The 18,158-nt window shown below is 37.6% G+C and overlaps 1 protein-coding gene across 2 annotated transcripts in view; it reads right to left on the bottom strand.

Annotated features, from left to right (window-relative positions):
* Window positions 1–18,158, bottom strand: part of SGCD (sarcoglycan delta) — a 1,029,217-nt gene that overhangs the window by 614,247 nt on the left and 396,812 nt on the right. For both annotated transcript variants that reach the window (XM_054684744.2, XM_054684747.2), the window contains exon 2: window positions 17,641–17,804. The gene's annotated coding sequence lies outside the window, so the exon portion shown is untranslated. The remainder of the gene's footprint in view (window positions 1–17,640; window positions 17,805–18,158) is intronic.

The following is an 18,158-nucleotide window of genomic DNA, read 5'->3' as shown; positions in this document are numbered from 1 at the left end:
TCAGGCTGAAAATAGTTTTTTCCTCAGAAAATGAAGGAAACTGCTCCACTGCTTGCTGCCTCTAGTATTGCTGATAAAAAGTTTGATACTAGTTTGAAGATTATTTCCTTGCATATGAGGTATTCTTCTCTCCCTGTTACAGAATGTCTTAAGATCCTATTTTCTTAGAGTTTTGAAAATTGAAGACAATGCAACAGGGATATAGAAGTGGGTTCCTTCCCATTTACTTCACTATGCTCTGGATATGTAAATTCAATCATTTCTCTTCCTTCAGTGTAAATAATATTTTAAACTTTCTTTGATAATCAACCCCTCCCCCATTTATCTTGTATCTCTGAGGGTCTTTATAATAAGAGGAAAAACCACTGCATTGATCTACCAGATTTGTCTTTTTATCCAATGAGACAAACAATAAATCTTGAGGCTTAAGGATAATAATCTTCTTTGACCCTATGTCCTGCCCTCCGCTAGGTTAAGTGTTGGGTCTTCAAGGCCCTGAGCCCAGGCTTTGCTGTGAGCAGCCCACATATCAGTTCTCACATGCAGGGGTCAGGTGCCTGCAGCTCTTGCAGTCTGGGAAATCACACTTTGGTGCCTCCATAGTTCTGGGGTCTTGGGGTGACCTTGCTCCCATGGCTCTACTAGACATTTTCCTAGCTGGGACTCTCTGTGGTGACCCAGTCTTGTGTTTGTTAGGCACCGTCCTAGTAGGGACCCTCTTGCCTTCCCGCCCCTGTGGCAATTCTCTGCCTGGGTCCTGAGACTCTCCAAGGCATCCTTTGAAATTTAGATAGAGGCAGCCAAGCCTTCACTTACATGTACTCCATAAGCCTGCAGAATTGGCACCACATGAACACCACCAAGATTTTTGGTTTATACCTTCTGGAGTGGAGTCACAGCTAGGGTGGTCAAGTAGCAGTGTGCTGGAATTCAGGAAGCAGAGACTTGAGGAAGCCCTGGGCAGCAAGCCTCAAGATTCCACAGCCTCCTGGGCCCCCCCTCTTAAAACTGTTCTGCCCCAGGGCCCTGGCACTCTTGGCATGTGATGGAAGTGGCAGCCTCAAAGATATGTGAAATGCCTTCCAAGTCATTCTTTGATTCTCTTTTATGAATAGCATGGGGCTAACTTCTATCCATACTAATCTTCTTATCAAAGGGTCACTTGGCCAGGCACACCCTTGGTTTTCTCTCCTAAACATGCTTTTTTATTCTTTATATTACTAGGCTGAGAATTTTCCAAATTTTTATGTTCTGCATCCTATTTGATTATAAATTCTGTCTTTAACTCATTTTTTCTATTCTCATATTTTACTATATAAGCAGTTGAGAGAAGCCATGCAGCACCCTAAACACTCCACCTAGAGATATTCTCCACTAAATTTCCTAGTTCATAGCTCTTAAATTTTGCCTTCCACAAAGCAACATGATATGGAAACATCTCGGCCAGTTCTTTGCCACTGTATAAGAAGGATGTCCTTTTCTTCTGTTTCCAATAAGATATTCCTCACGACCATCTACGACCTCATCAAACTGGTCTTTCAGCATCCACATTTCTACCAACCTTCTGTTCATGACTACTTAGATCATCTTTAAGACAGCCTTTCTCTACATCTCTCTTCTTCTGAGCCCCTACCAGAAGCACCCTTAATGCTCAGTTCACAGCAATACGGGCTTTTTCCAGAATTAACTTTATAACTGTTTCAGCCTCTACCCGTTACCGACTTCCAAATCCACTTCCACATTTTCAGCTCTTTGTTATAGCAACAACTCCACTGCTCTGGTTCTGGTTTCTATCTTGTAATTTTGTACTGCTATAACAAAACAGCACAGACTGGGTAATTTATAAACAGAAATTTATGTCTGACAGTTCTGAACACTGAGAAGTACAGGATCAAGGTACTGGCAAGTTTGTTGTCAGGTGAGGGGTGCCCTGTCTGCTTCCAAGAGGAAAGCTGCATCCTCCTGAGGGCAGGAATGCTGTGTCCTCACATGGCAGATGAGTGGAATGACAGAGAGCACTTCCTTCAACCTCAAGCCCTTTTATAAAGGTGTCAATCTCATTCCTGAGGGATGAAACCTCATGATTTAGTCACCTCCCAAAGGCCATTACCCTTTAACAATGTTGCATTGCAAATTAACTTCTAACATGAATTTTGGAGGAGGCATCATCCTTCGAACCATAGCAACTATGTTTTTCTCTTCCATGCTACCAGTTTTCTTGTTAAGTTCAATAGTCATTTCTTATTTTAAAACGGGGGAGTGAAAGTTTCCCTGTGGTTAGGACATAGAGGAATAAGAACAGAATGTGCTCCTGCCCAAACTGTAAGAAATGGTCTTCAACAGACTAATGCATACCTTTCTTTAAAGGTATTAAAGAACTGTGGCTCCAAAGAAGTCTAAGAGGATCAAATTCCAGAGAGACAAAGCATTTCCTAGGTGAGCAAGGACACAGCTCTCATAATTGGAGCCAGGTGCTAATATTGGAGGTAAGAGAAGCAGAGAAACAAGCCTACCAGAGAAAGACAGCCTTGTTTAGACTAGAAGAAACTAGCTAACTTTTGATGAACCTATAAGCTGACATATTGAATTTGAAGCTGTAAAAGCCCAAACTACAAAAATTAATTCAAGATAGACTGCTACCCTAAATATAAAGCTAGAGATATAATGTTTCCAGCAGAAAACATAGGAGAATATCTTTGTGACTTGGAGTCAAGCAAAGATTTCTGAGGTAGAACAAAAAAAGCAGAAATTATAAAATAAAAATGTAAATAAACTGGACTTCATCAAAATTAATAACTCCTGTTCTTCAGAAGACAACATTTAAAAAATGAAAAGTCAAGTAACAGACTGGCTGAATATATCTACGCTATATATAAATGACATACAACTATATCTGGAATATTAAAAGAGCTCTTACAACCCAGTAATGAAAAGGCAAACAATCCAATAAAAATTGGGCAAAAGACTTGAATAGACGTTTCACAACAGATATACAAATGGCCAATAAGTACAACTGAAAGTGCTTAACATTATTAGCCAACAGGGAAATGCAAACTAAAACAAGAAGAAATCTTATTTTATATCCACTATGGTTAAATTTAACAAGGCTAACAATACCAAGTATTGACAAGAAAATAGAATAATTGGATCTTTCAAATATTGCTTATGGAAGTGAATCACCTTGGAGAACCATTTGGTGGTTCCTTCTAAAACTAAATGTATACCTACCCCACATCACAGAAATTTCACTCATTGATATTCACTCAAAAGAAGTGAAAACTTATGTCTACACAAAGACATGCTCACAAATGTTTCTAATAGTGTAATTCTTATTATTCCCAAATGGGAAACAGCCAGATGTCTATCAAAAGGAAAATGAATAAGTAATTATAGTATATTAATTGAATGATGCTGGTGAGAAGTAAAATGGAATGACCTACTTTTACACAAGACAACATGGATGAATCTCAAAAACATACTGAATAGAAGAAGCCAGAAACAATAGAATATATCCCATAAGACCATGTATGTGAAGTTTTGGGTTGTTTTGTTTTGTTTTGTTTTGTTTTGTTTTGAGATGAAGTCTCGCTCTGTTGCCCAGACTGGAGTGCAGTGGCACGATCTCAGCTCACCGCAACCTCTGCCTCCTGGGTTCAAGTGATTCTCCTGCCCTAGCCTCCTGAGTAGCTGGGATTACAGGCATGCACCATCATCATTGGCTAATTTTTTTCTATTTTTAGTAGAGATGGGGTTTCACCATGTTGGTCAGGCTGGTCTTGAACTCCTGGTCTCAAGTGATCTGCCCACCTCGGCCTCCCAAAGTGCTGGGATTACAGCCATGAGCCACCATGCCTGGCTCCGTGTATGTGAAGTTTCAAAAGGCAGAACACTGGCGGCCTCAGTGGGAGAGGAAAATATCAGGGCTGAATGAACTTCATGGTGAGAGAAATATGCTGTATCTTGATTGGGGCAGGGGTTCCATGAGTGTATACCTTTGTCAAAATTCAGATCCCACATTTAAAATGTGTGATTTTATTGTATATTAATAACATCACAGGAAAGTTGAGTATAAAAATAAATGGTGAAAATGAGTTAACTATTTTGCTGTAGCTGGTGAAATTTTCTCCACTGTGTTATAACATGAGTCATCTTGCATGAGGGTTAGGTGACAGAACCACCCGTATTTGGCAGGCAGGAATTCTACCACTGAACCAGTAATGCTGCCGGCCCCACCCATATTTGAGACAAAATTCATATATAGTCAAAATGACCCTGGAAAAGTCACTAGAAAAGTGTCCAGTATCTCACAATATAACACAAAAGCATTTCTCTAGGGAAGAAATCAAGTTAAATACCACAAGAAATACTTCACATATTTTTAATCTAGTATAATGCTAAACACATTTTAAATAGTCAAATCTTATTTAATAGAGTGAGATGGTCATGCTATGAAAAGCATGAAGAAACCGAGACCTACTAAATTAGAAAATTTATGCCTCCCATTTGACTGACCATCTGGAATATGTTCCCACTGAGTAGAATGAGAAATACTTAAATTATTTTTCTACATGTTCTCCATGTTCCATTGTATATAGTTGAATTGAGATAAGTTAAATGTGCACAATACACGACACTTTTATATGCAGGTCTGTTTTCCCACAAGACTGTGGCTTCATGGGCACATGGGTGGGGCTGCAGCACTGGCTGGCTTTCCTCAATGATAAGCAAGCAGGAAACTAAGCCCAGGCTTGGGATGCCTCAAAGGGCATAAGGGAAAGACCTTATTTGGTCACCCATCCCACTGATGAGCTGTAACTACCCCCTTGAGAAATTCACTTAGTGTTTTCAGAAAAGAACCCTCTCGTTTTGTCCTGGGGGTAAAATGCTCCTATCATTCCATTAATGAGTAGCAATGGAGAAGAGGAAGAACTTTGCTTCATACCACAGGCCAACATTCAACTTTTGCTCCTTTCCTCCCTCACTTTGTCATAGTTCCCAATTTTAAGACCTTTACTGAGTAGTTTCTTGATTTCTTTACTGAGCTATGTTTTATATAATACAAAATTATATTTTTGTCTATATATCTTTCAAAGATGTTTAAAAATCAAATCTACTGTTTATTCCCCTCCCATTCTTTTTGCCACTTGTGGTTTAACCATTAACTGTACAGAAGAAGGTAGTAACTTTTGCTTGAGTTCAATCCTATAGCTTTTAGTAAAATCTCAGATATCAATGATTTGAATATCATTAAATGTCAAAAATGTTTTCCGGTTGTTCCCTATGTCTATAATCTCTCTTTTAGGTCACACACTTCCTTATATGGAACCTTTGTCTGTCTTTATGTGTGCACATTATCTCCTAAAGAAGAATGAGATTAAAATCATAAACTATTGAGGGTCACAATTCCCTCTATATCACTACAGAAAGGGCTCCTAACTTTTAATCCATGGACGCACTTAAGTGGATCCAAACACATCCTGAAATTGTATAAAGGCCATGTGCATTTGCATGTGGTCATCTATTTCTGAGAAAAAAGAAACATATTTTTATTCTAAAAAGTGATCGAGGCTAGCATAATGACTCACACCTATAATCCCAGCATTTTGGGAGGCTGAGGTAGGAGACTGCTTGTGAGCAGGAGCTCAAGAACAGCCTCAGCAATTTGGCAAGTCCCTGCCTCTACAAAAAAATTAAAAATTAGCCAGGTATGATGGTGTGCACCTGTAGTCCCAGCTACTCAGGAAGCTGAGGCAAGAGAATCACTTGAGCCCAAGAGGCAGAGGCTGAAGTGAGCTGCATCTGCACCACTGCATCCTAGCCTGGGCAACAGAGCAAAATCCTATCCCAGAATATAAATAAATAAATATGAAAACACAGATTGAAGGTAATGTATTGGAAGAAAAATGTCAGAAAGGTAGTAACTAGATAAACAGACTGTATTTTGATTTGTGAGGAAGGGAGTTTTTATCACCTTTATTATAGTAATGAGTCATTTGTCTATCAGAATGTGTTACATTTTTTGTTACACCGCTAATAATGACATCAAAATGTTATTTGTAGATAAGGCAACACCAGTCAGAAAACTCAATTAGGAAGTCCAGATCCTGAAAACTAACCTTCAGGAATCTAAAATATATTGAAAATGGTCTCTTAAAGGAGTAAGTGTATCAAAACCCAAAAAATCTCCAGGGACATTAACATTCATTTATACCAAAAAAAGTCAAAGTATGGAAACAGTTCCACAGACATTCCATATGTAGCAACATGTTTCAGAAATGCTTCTTGGCTTCTGAAGCCTAATAGATTAAGTCTGGTAGCTTGCTAAACTTTTTCAAAATTCTAATATAAGACCCACAGTCTCTCAAGCAAGGATTTATGCATAGGAGACAAGGAAAAAGTAACTGGAAGCTGGACAGAAAATCTTCTAATCCAGAAATAGCAGATAGGTTTCCATGCTGGTATCAAGTACTGTCTGGAGTGATGTGTTGGAAGGATTCTACAGCTCCTGAGCTAGAATTAATTAGTGATGTCTGTAAGGCTATAGGGAAGAGGGGTAGTAGCACATGTACCAGGTGTCTTATATCCCTGGCCTAGTGAGAGAGGTGAGGGCTACCATAAAGGCAGAAGAGCACAATGATGTATTAGAAAGAAAGGTAATAAGAATGGATATAGTGGGTAGGAGGAAAATATGAATACAAGACATATAAAATATATTACACAGATGGAAAAGTTAGGACAGCAAATAAAAACCCAAACCAAAAACAACTGGAAATTAAAAAATAAGAAAATCCAAAAAGAATCAATAAGTCATGAGAAAATGACCTATTTTAAAACTAAATCCATTCTGCAATATATTTATCCACCCATCCATATCTATCGAGTACTTACTATACGCTATGCAGAGTTGGGAACTAGAAGATACATTCATAAAAACACGAATTGTTGCCTTGAAGAGCTTGAATTTCATTGAGGGAGACTGACTTGTAAATACAATTATAATGATCACTCTTCACAGTAAGAATTACAATACAGGTTTGCAAAAAATGCAATGGAGTCAAAAGGGAATATGTGACTTCCAGCTCAAGGGAGTCCAGAAGGCCTCCAGTGAACTGGAACTTTATTATTATTATTTTTTATTATACTTCAAGTTCTAGGGTACATGTGCACAACGTGCAGGTTTGTTACATATGTATACATGTGCCATGTTGGTGTGCTGCACCCATTAACTCATCATTTATATTAGGTATATCTCCTAATGCTATGCCTCCCCCCTCCCCCCCACCCCACGACAGGCCCAGTGTGTGATGTTCCCCACCCTGTGTCCAAGTGTTCTCATGGTTCAATTCCCACCTATGAGTGAGAACCTGTGGTGTTTGGTTTTCTGTACTGGAACTTTAAAGATGAGGGGTTTTCGAGATTTGTTGCTGTTGGTGTGAGCACTACAGCAAAAGAATCAGCAAGTGCAAAAGAGAGGTGATATAAAAGGACATGGCATGTTTCTAATAAATGGAGACATTCACTGAAACTGGTGGAAAGACTGGGGGAAGAGAAGAGAAAGGAATGAGTAAAAAGACATGACACAAGGCAAATGGAATGGGAAGATGGTGTACTGTAAGTGAAGCTCTTTAGACAGTCCTTCAGGCAGCAGGGGAGCGGGATAGTTTTCAAAGCATTTTCATATTTATGCCACTTTGATCTTCATAACAAATATATGAGATGGGCATAGATTGACTCTTCAATCCAGGCTAAATATGAGGAAAATGCTGGTGTACTGGTGTAAACATTTGAAAAAGTCTCATGAAAAGAAATGGACCAAGAGTGGGTGGGTTTAGCAGCAAAGCAAAGGGGAAGAATAAACAAGTTGAAGGGGGAAAAAAAGGTCTTTCTGTAAGATGTGAATTTCAGTGGAGAGATTTTTAACCTATGTTATATTTGCTTAGTTATGAAAACAATATATTTAAAACTGCAGAAAAAAGTTAAAATGGCCATTTCTTGTGTTGGAGAGAGACAGAGAGAGAAACTGTGTGTGTGTGTGTGTGTGTGTGTGTGTCCGTGTGTGTGTGTGTGTGTGTGTGTGTGTGTTTTAACCCGGCAAATAAGACCTAAATCTGTACAAGATTTTGAACGCAGCAGCAACTGAGATTTTGTTAAATTTCAAAGACCTTGGGTAAAATTCAACCCAAGTAAACAAACAGACTGCAAAACATAATGCTCAAGGGGAAAAACACAGATCTTTTTTTCAGTAACTGTCAAAAAGAGACTATTCCTAAAACAGTAACTATTTGAATTAGAAACAAAAAAAAATAAAGGCAAAAACCACATTCTGCTGCTACCAGAATCAGAAGCAGAATCGAAGAACATTAAAGGAAGTATCCTTTAGTTTGGCAGGACCAAAAAACCTTGGGACTAGAACTGGGCCCATTACATGCATTTTAAGGGCCCAACGCAAAGATCAGATGAGAGAATTTTAATCCACCAGGGTGGTTTCAAGAAAGCTACTTGACCTCTCTTTCTTAGTTTCCTCATCCATAAAATGAGAATAACTTTGTAAGAACTATTACTGGAAGTAGGAAGAAAAGAATAGAATATCTCTGGAATATATAAGTGAAAAAATGAGATTATATTTCAGATAAGACATTCTGAATGGCATTTCAAGGTCTCATTGAAGAGAGTAAATGCTAAAATTCATTAAAACGTCTTTTATAGAATTTATATAAAATTTCTTTAGCTCAATCTGTTTTGACCTTCATATTCCATGTTAGAGTCAACACTTACAGTTTGTCACACATGCTCAAAGAGTGCTCCTGTAGCAACATTAATTACTAATTCACTTGAAACTGAATGAAACTGCAATATTTGCTGAGCTCTAGGCTTATCTGATACAAACACTCATTTTACATTTGAGGAAATTGAGATCCAAAAGAGAAGGTAGGTGTCACATCGATATGAAGTGGCCAAGCTCAGTATAACTCCTGACTCAACAGGGACTCAGTGTATACTGGCAGAATAAAGAAATAAAACCAGCTGTAGAAAGTGACGTTCAAAATTATCCAGCCAGATTCTTCTCTTTTCACAAGAAATCATGATTCCCTTCTGCTGATCCTCTCCATGTTTGACACTAAGATATTTCTTATCTGAGACAAAATTTCAATGCATGATGAATTTTCAGAGAAATTCAGTGAGGGCTAAAGAAAGTTGTAAGAGAAGGGCCGTCATAAGACTTGATAAGTTAGCCACAGTTCTGCTGCTGTGCTGTGAGGCACAAAAATATAAAAACCATCATTTCCACATCCAAAGAAAACAGACAAGTGCAAAAGTGATCCACATGAATATTAGGACTTCTACAAAACCAGCATAAGATTCACTGATAAGAAAGATCCCAGAGAAGAAAATACTTATCTACAGACACATCACACACAAACACACACACACACACAAAAACACACCCCTCCAGGTACACCTGACAGTACCTGAAAAATTATTCTTCCAAGTCACCCATCTCCCCACCCTCAGTGATGACTATGAGAAACAATAACAAAACCTACCCACAAAAGCAGCCTCTAATTTCCTTTTGACAACATTACTTGGAGGTGCATAGAGATTTTCTACTTATATAGCAACTTGGTAATAGACTAATTAATTTTTCCTTATAGGAAAAGCACTGTTAGCTTGTACATATTTGCAATTTTTCTGGCTTTTAAATTGTACTGTGGAAATCAAGACTTCAAAAGCTACAGATAAAATAAAGACTGATGCTGAAGTCATGAAGAAAATAATACGACAGTAATACAAATTGTGGAGGTGCATGGAGGAATTCAGCTCTTCAATGTTCCCAAACAACTAACCTTGCTGATATCTGTTAAACATGCTAAATAGTTTCAGGCTGCTTTCAATCATTCTGGACAGATAAAGCATAACAATTATATTTAATGACAATTTTTCCTCAACACAATTTCCTATATAGTAATTAAATGCTTTTTTTTTTTCTGTTGAGCAACAGGGTCCACTTCATTCCAAGGTTGCAAATTCTTATAATAAAACACTGATATAGTTTTTAGAAAACAACAGCATTTTGCTTTCAGCTAAAATTAAGTGAATACATAGACACACATAGGGACCCTGAGCTGCCACATACAACAGGAAATTATATTATTCTCTTGCTTAGGAATGTCATTGTTCATATAATGTCTAAAACCCAAAACAGCAGCCTAACATTTATAGAGGGCTTGTAAGGAACCATCACATATTAGTTTTTTAGCAGCATAATTTTATTTAATCCTTACTTTGTATCAGGTAGGTATGAGAATCATCCCCATCCTATGAATGAAGAAACTGAGGTCTGGAGCCGTTCAGTGACTTGTCATTGGTCATACCCCCAGAAAGTAGAACCATCTGGACTTGAGCCAAGGCAGTCTCACACCAGAGCTCTTTATTAAATGACATTGCCTCTGCAAGTCATTTGGGGTTTTCTAAACTGCATATTACACAGTTTCTGGCTCTAGAATTTATATTATGGTCCATGATCTAGAAGGTTCACCCTGAGAAAACAGACTTGTATTAGAGCACTTTAAAACAATGATCCTTGAGGGCAGAAGTAATATTTGCTATTAACTTTAATGTCACCATAATTATTAGAAAAATACAGAATGCTGGCCAGGCGCGGTGGCTCATGCCTGTAATCACGGCACTTTGGGAGGCCGAGGCCGGTGGATCACATAAGGTCAGGAGTTTGAGACCAGCCTGGCCAACGTGGTGAAACCCCATCTCTACTAAATATACAAAAAAATTAGCCAGGCATGGTGGTGGGCGCCTGTAATCCCAGCTACTCTGGAGGATGAGGCAGGAGAATCACTTGAACCTGGGAGGCAGAGGTTGTGGTGAGTCAAGATTGCACCATTGTACTCCAGCCTGAGTGACAAGAGTGAAACTCCATCTCAAAAGAAAAAAAAAAGAAAGAAAGAAAAGAAAAACGAGAAATACAGAATGCATTTATTTAACAACCACTGTCCCTAATGGGCTATTCTGGTAGCCTCTTCAAGAGACTATTTCCTCACAACTGGCCTGGAATAAAGATGGAGTCATACAACTTAGGCAATACCATTCTGGACATAGGAATGGGCAAAGATTTCATGACAAAGACACTAAAAGCAATCATAACAAAAGCAAAAATTGACAAGTGGAATCTAATTAAACTTAAGAGCATCTATAACGCAAAAAAATAAAAAGTAACTTTCAACAGAGTAAACAACCTACAGAATGGAAGAAAATATCTGCAAACTATGCATATGACAAAGGTCTAATGTCCAGCATCTACAAGGAACTTAAATTTACAAGAAGGAAACAAGCAACCCCATTAAAAAGTAGGCAAAGGACATAAATACTTTTCAAAAGAAGAAATACATGTGGCCAAAAAGCATATGAAAAAAAGCTCAATATCAATGATCATTAGAGAAATGCAAATCAAAACCATTACAAGATACCATCTCACACCAGTCAGAATGGCTATTACTAAAAAGTCAAAAAATTACAGATGCTGGTGAGGTTGCAGGGAAAAGGGAACACTTATACACTGTTGGTGGGAGTATAAATTAGTTCAACCACTGTGAAAAGCAGTATGGTGATTCTTCAAACAGCTAAAAGCAGAATTACCATTTGACCCAGCAATCCCATTACTGAACATATACCTAGAGGAATATAAATAATTCTACCATAAAGACACATGTGCATGAATGTTCATTGCAGCACTATTCAGAATAGCAAAGACAATGAATCAACCTAAATGCCCATCAATGGCAGATTGGATAAAGAAAATGTTGTATATATACACCATGGAATCCTATGCAGCCATAAAAAAGAACAACATCATGTTTAATGTGGGAACATGGATGGAGCTGGAGACTATCATCCTAAGCAAACCAACACAGGAACAGAAAACCAAATACCTCACGTTTTCACTTATAAGTGGAAGCTAAATTATGAGAACTCATGAACACAAAGAAGGGAACAACAGACACTGGGGTGTACTTGAGGGTGGAGAGTTGAGGGAGGGAGAGGAGCAGAAAAAAATAACTATAGGGTACTAGGCTTAATACCTGGGTGATGAAATAATCTGTACAGCAAACCCCTGTGACTCTAGTTTACCTACATAACAAAGCTTCGCATGTACCCTTGAACCTAAAATAAAAGTTCAAAAGAAAAAGATGGGGTCATAGGCACTTATGCCAAATGAGTAGTAACATGATGGTTAAGCCAGGCCTTGGAGTCAGACGGACTGACACTTGAATTCAGCTTCTGTGACCACGCAGCATGATTTGGAGCAAATTGCTTAACTTTTCTCAGTATCAGTTTCTACAGCTGTACATTAGGAATAATGACACCTATCCCAGAGAGTTGTTTCAAGGATCAAATGAATTTATGCATTTAAAGAAAAGCTCTTTGAACAAAGTACGTAATTAATGGCAGTTCCTAACAAAATTTTAATGCATTTTAAAATTGAAATATAATTTACATGCAGTGAAATGCTTAATATGTGTATCATTTAATCAGCTTTGATAATGCATATCAAGACACAGAACATTTCCATCACCCTAGAAATTTCCCTCATGAACATTTCCCAGGCAACACCTCACCAGAAGCAAGCACTGAGCCGATTTCTGTCATCATAGATTAGTTCTGACTATTCTCTAATTTCATATACATAAAATTATACAAGTTATTTTTGGTGTTAGACTTCTTTCACCTACACCATACTATTTTTGAGATTTGTCCATGTTATTATGTGTGACAGTCTTTTTATTGTTGAATAGTATTCTACTATATTAGTCAATTTTCACATTGCTATAAAGAACTACCTGAGACTGGGTAATTTATAAAGAAAAGAGGTTGAATTGACTCACAGTTCTGGAAACTTACAATCATGGCAGAAGGCAAAGGGGAAACAAAGCATGTCTTACATGCTGGCAGAAGAGAGAGAGAGGGAGAGGGGAACTGCCAAACACTTTTAAACCATCAGAGCTCGTGAGAACTCACTCACTACCAGAAAAGCATGGGGGAAACCACCTCCATGATCCAATCACCTTCCTCCAGGTCCCTACCTTGACACGTGGGAATTACAATTAGAGACGAGATTTGGATGGGGACCCAGAGCCAAACCATATCATCTACTTTATGAATATGTAAGAGTTTATCCATTTTTTTTTGTTAGACATCTGAGTTGTTTTCAGGATTGAGTTATTATAATTAAAGTTATAAAGAAAATGTGTGCACAAATGTTTTCAATCCTGTCTGATAAATACCTAGGAGTGGAATTTCCAGGTCTTAAAGCAGATACTTGGACAACTTTATAAGAAACTGCCAAATTGGTTTTCAAAGTGATTGGAACATTACACAATTCTACCAGTAATGTATGAGAACTGTGGTTACTTCACATCCTTTTAACTTTTGGTGCTCTCATTCGTTTTATTTTTAGCCATTCTGATAAGCGTGTAGAAGTATCTCATTGTGGTGCAATGCAAATTAAGCACCACTGCTTGTCTTTGTTGGCTATTTTATCTAGTTTTATGAAGTGAATGTTCATATGTATGTTAAATATATGTATTACAACTATTTTCTCCTAGTCTGTGGTCCATCTCTTTATTTTCTTGGTGGTATTTTTTGATGAGTAGATGCTTTTAATTTTCATGAAGTTTAAAGTATTTATTTCTTCTTATGGTTTGTGCATTTGTGTCCTTTCTAAGAAATCTTTTCCTCCTGAAGTTACAAAGGTATTCTAGCTTTTGTTCCAGGAGACCCCTGGTGGGTTTTTTTTTTTTTTTGCATTTATGTTTCAGTCTGTGCTCTGACTCAAACTGATTTTTGTGTATGGTATAAGGTAGAAATTAAGCTTCTTTATTTTTTTACATAAATATCGGCTGTTTTGTATTATTTGTTCAAGCAATTTTTCCTATTTCTTTTGAATTAATGTGGTGTTCTTGTTAAAAGTCAGTTGACTATATATATGTGTGCCTATTTCAGAACTCTCTATTGTTTTATTATTTATTTTTATTTTTATAGGGACAGAGTCTCACTATGTCACCCAGTCTGCAGTGCAGTGGCACAGTCATATCTCACTGTAACCTCAAATTCTTGGACGCAAGCAATCTCTTCACCTTAGCCTCCTGAGTATCTAGGACTATAGGTACATGCTACGATGCCTGGCTAATTTCTTTTCTTTTATTTTCTATTTTATTTTAGAAACAGGTCTTGCTATGTTGCCCAGGCTGGTCTTGAACTCCTGACCTCGTGCAATCTTCTCCTCTTGGCCTCTCAAATCACTAAGACTACAGGCATGAGCCTCGATGTCTGGATTACTCTATTTTATGGACTCATTTATATATAATGACAGCTATTTTAAGTTTAGTTTTTAAATTAATTTTATATCTATTTTTTCCATTTTGTAGATTTCAAATGCAGTAATTAACTTTGCTTATGATTTTTTGAAAAACTTTTTTCCCTTTTGATGTCATATGCATATGTATTTGTGTATGTATTCACTATATACACATACAAATATACACATACACACACACTAAGGCATATGGGTCATTAATATTCTTAGATTCTCCTAGTTTTTAGACACCAAATTTTTATAAGCTCCCTTATTTTTCAGAGATCAGGTTGAGCAGTGGTTTTTACATTTTAGCAAAGCATATGAATTATCTAGATGGCTTATTAAACAAAAACAGATTTCTGGACCTTACTCCAAGAAGTTTGACTTAGTAAAGTCAAATAGTAAGCCTGGGAAACGGTCGAAGAATTTGCATGCCTAACAAGCTCAGATGATGCTGATGCTGCTGACTTACAAAACATACTTTAAACAGCATAGGCTGAGAAGAATTAGACGGCCTTTCTAATGTTCATACAGGAGATTTATTGGAACTTTGATTTGCCTTTTCTAAAGACTAGTTCCATAGCCACTAATTAATAGTGTCTGCACTTGAAAAGACATCTGAAAAATCTGTTCCATGCACCAGAGCACAGGAGCCAGGAAGCATTAGGCAGATTGATAGTACCAACACTGCCTCATTTCCTTCTTCTTTCCTGGAAACTGGGTTTTGGTCTGTGAACAGACACAGGCACATCTTTATATATACTACAGCTGAACAGAGCCCTGTGATGAACATGCACAGCAAAACAGGCATTCTTTGCCCTGCATCCTCCGTCAACAATCAGAGGGAGCTTTATTTTCCCCTTAATGGTCGACTGGTCTCTAAACCAGAAAAATTTTTATAGCCAAGTCCTTTAAAACTTTTCTAAATTTATGTTATAAGTAGCTGGCATCTAAGTGAATATTCTTGACAGAACAGACATTCTGAATTAAAGTTTGATACTCTCGAAGCCAAAAAACCTCAGTAATCAAAATCCCAACCCAAACCCCTAAGCTTCTCTAGGTATTTGAGGACAAGCAGATAACTTTTTAGTTTTCCTTTCCAATAGATCAAGAATATGTGGAAAGGCCGGGCATGGTGGCTCATGCCTGTAATCCCAGTACTTTGGGAGGCTGAGGCGGTAGCATCACTTGAGTTCAGGAGTTCGAGACCAGCGTGGACAATATGGCAAAACCCCATTTCTCCTAAAAAATACAAACATATTAGCCAGGCGTGGTGGCAGGCGCCTGCAATCCCAGCTACTTAGGAGGCTGAGGCAGAAGAATCACTTGTACCTGGGAGGTGGAGGTTGCAGTGAGCCGAGACTGTGCCATTGTACTCCAGCCTGGGCAACAAAGTGAGACTCCATCTCCAAAATAATAATAATAATAATAATAATAATAATAATAATAGAATGAGTGGGAAGAAGTAACTGTACCACAACTATACATCAATTTTGTAGAATGTTTATACTTGTACAAGGACTCAATAAAGGTACACTGTGTTGTATTTTTCTTTTATGAATGGTTAATTACCTATTTGGTCCTTGAAACCATGTTAATGAAAAATGAATTCCTACTAAGTATTTATACTGAAACTTCCTTAAAGATGTCAAAAAGAGAAAAATAATTAATCTACTTTATAAAAAAAAGACAAAGTTATTCTGACTAGAGAAGGAGGAGTGTGTATTTGAAATGCTCCCTCTTACATGTCCACCCATCTCAGCAGCTTTCTAGCGGTTCTACAAGCAATGTGAACACCACAGCTCAATCATTTATTCACTGGCATTTGGGAATACTAGATAGAAAGTGCTTCATCCTCAAAGGAAGGCCCATTCATGACTAGCTAAGAGCATACACCACACTTACTCTAGCAGTGAGAAATTCAGAAATAAAATGACAGCAGGCCTGTGACTGTAACTAATGTGATATTCAACAGCTCCACACTTCCATCTTGCACGTGCATGACATATGACTTACGGTGACAGAAGAAGAGAGCCAATGCCACACCTCACCTACATTGTTCTCCCAGTTCCCAGAAACCTTTGGGTTATGAAGGATTATTTTTCTTTCTTTTTTGAAGGAGATTAAAAGGGCATCAAATGAGTTATCAATGGAATTTTCAGAGACATCCTACAACTTCTCTTGAACATGCCATGTGGTTTTAAGCTGTAAAATCATCTTTTCTCCAGTGCTTTTAACCAGCAATGAATGCAATCCTACTAATCTCTACAGTGAGCACAGAGACTTAAATTCTACTAAGTGTGGGAATGAGCCTGGCCCCTGACCCTTTCTTGCTACACAGTCTTAGAAAATCTTTTTACTTGTCTCCCCTTTGGTTTCCCAGAACAGAAATCCCTAGTCCAGATGGTTGTTATGAGTTGTGCTTACAGTATTTTTTTCAAAGCTCATAGCACAATGCCTGACTCACAATACAGACTCCACAAATGGTGGTTCTAAGCATTCTCTCTCTCCCCTCCCTCCGTCTGTCCCTCCCTCCCCAACACTCTATCTATATATATGTACATATATATGCATATACACATGTGCGCACACATACACACACACAGAGATACCATTCAATAAATTATATATATTATACGTACATGTTTTTGTATGTGTATAAGGATGTATTTATATGCATGCAAATGCATACTTTGTTGATTAGTGTCTAATTATCATTACTGTGATAATTATCATTTGAACTAGAAAAAATAATCGAGACCTTTTGACTTCAACTTAGAGTCTGCTCCAGCATGGATATAAAATAAATACAAAGACAACTCCCCTAAAGACCTTAAGGAATAACAAAATTTTGTCAAAGTCTCCTGTGGACACTGTAAATATGAATAAACAGTGTATTACACAGCACCACTTCTTTACTCATCTTGTTACCTGAAGTCTTTTATCACATAAGTATCTACCCCCATTTCTCTTTTCTTTCTAGCTGAGACACCTGCACAAACATCTCTGCATGCTTTGTCTTTGCCCTCTGACCACCTCTTTATTATATAGACAATGCAGGCTTCCTTCAGTTTCTACCATTGTATCTTTAGCTGTGGTAACACATCCCATAAGTGATGGGATCTTTTCAAGATAGAAAAGATCTTTCCTTTAAGAGACAAAGTAAAGAGAAGAAGGTCAGGGAAAGGGGGAGGAGAAAGGCTGCAAATATGGATAAATATCTTTAAATGTTCACATTTGTCTTAGAAAATAATAAAGTCACAAACTCATACCTTAGCAGTCCTAAACTTTTCGAATCCTGGACATAAATTTCAGGGCAACATTGGGATTAAGAAAATCCCCTCAGGCCACCACAAAAGGGACGGTTGTCTCAGCCTTCACAGAGGTTCCAGTATAACCTTCTTCAAATCCCTGAGGATGGAGGTTTCTTCCAAGTCTACAAAATCAACAGAGAAAGACAATGTCCATAAAGAAAAACAAAAACAAGACAGAGTGATATTAAACTAAAGGCCATTTGGTTTGGAGAGACTAAACAAAAGATACTTTAGATTCTGTTTGTCATAAAATTGCAGAATCCCTGAATGGATTCAGTCTTGACTGAATTAAAGAATCATACCCAAAAAAAATTTCATAGTATATCAAGGCTGGAAGGTATTTTAGGACTTAACAAATCAAATTTTCTCATTTAACTTACAGGGAAACTGAGGATGGGAGAGCAAAAGCGATTTTCCATGATAATTCATTTTCTGTGGCACAGTTCAATCCGTGTGTCAAGCAAATCTTTAGTATA

Source organism: Pan troglodytes, chromosome 4 (genome assembly GCF_028858775.2).
Source record: "Pan troglodytes isolate AG18354 chromosome 4, NHGRI_mPanTro3-v2.0_pri, whole genome shotgun sequence".
Classification (NCBI taxonomy): domain Eukaryota; kingdom Metazoa; phylum Chordata; class Mammalia; order Primates; family Hominidae; genus Pan; species Pan troglodytes.
The sequence above is the reverse complement of the archived record's forward strand: the minus strand, read 5'-3'. Positions and strand labels throughout refer to the sequence as shown.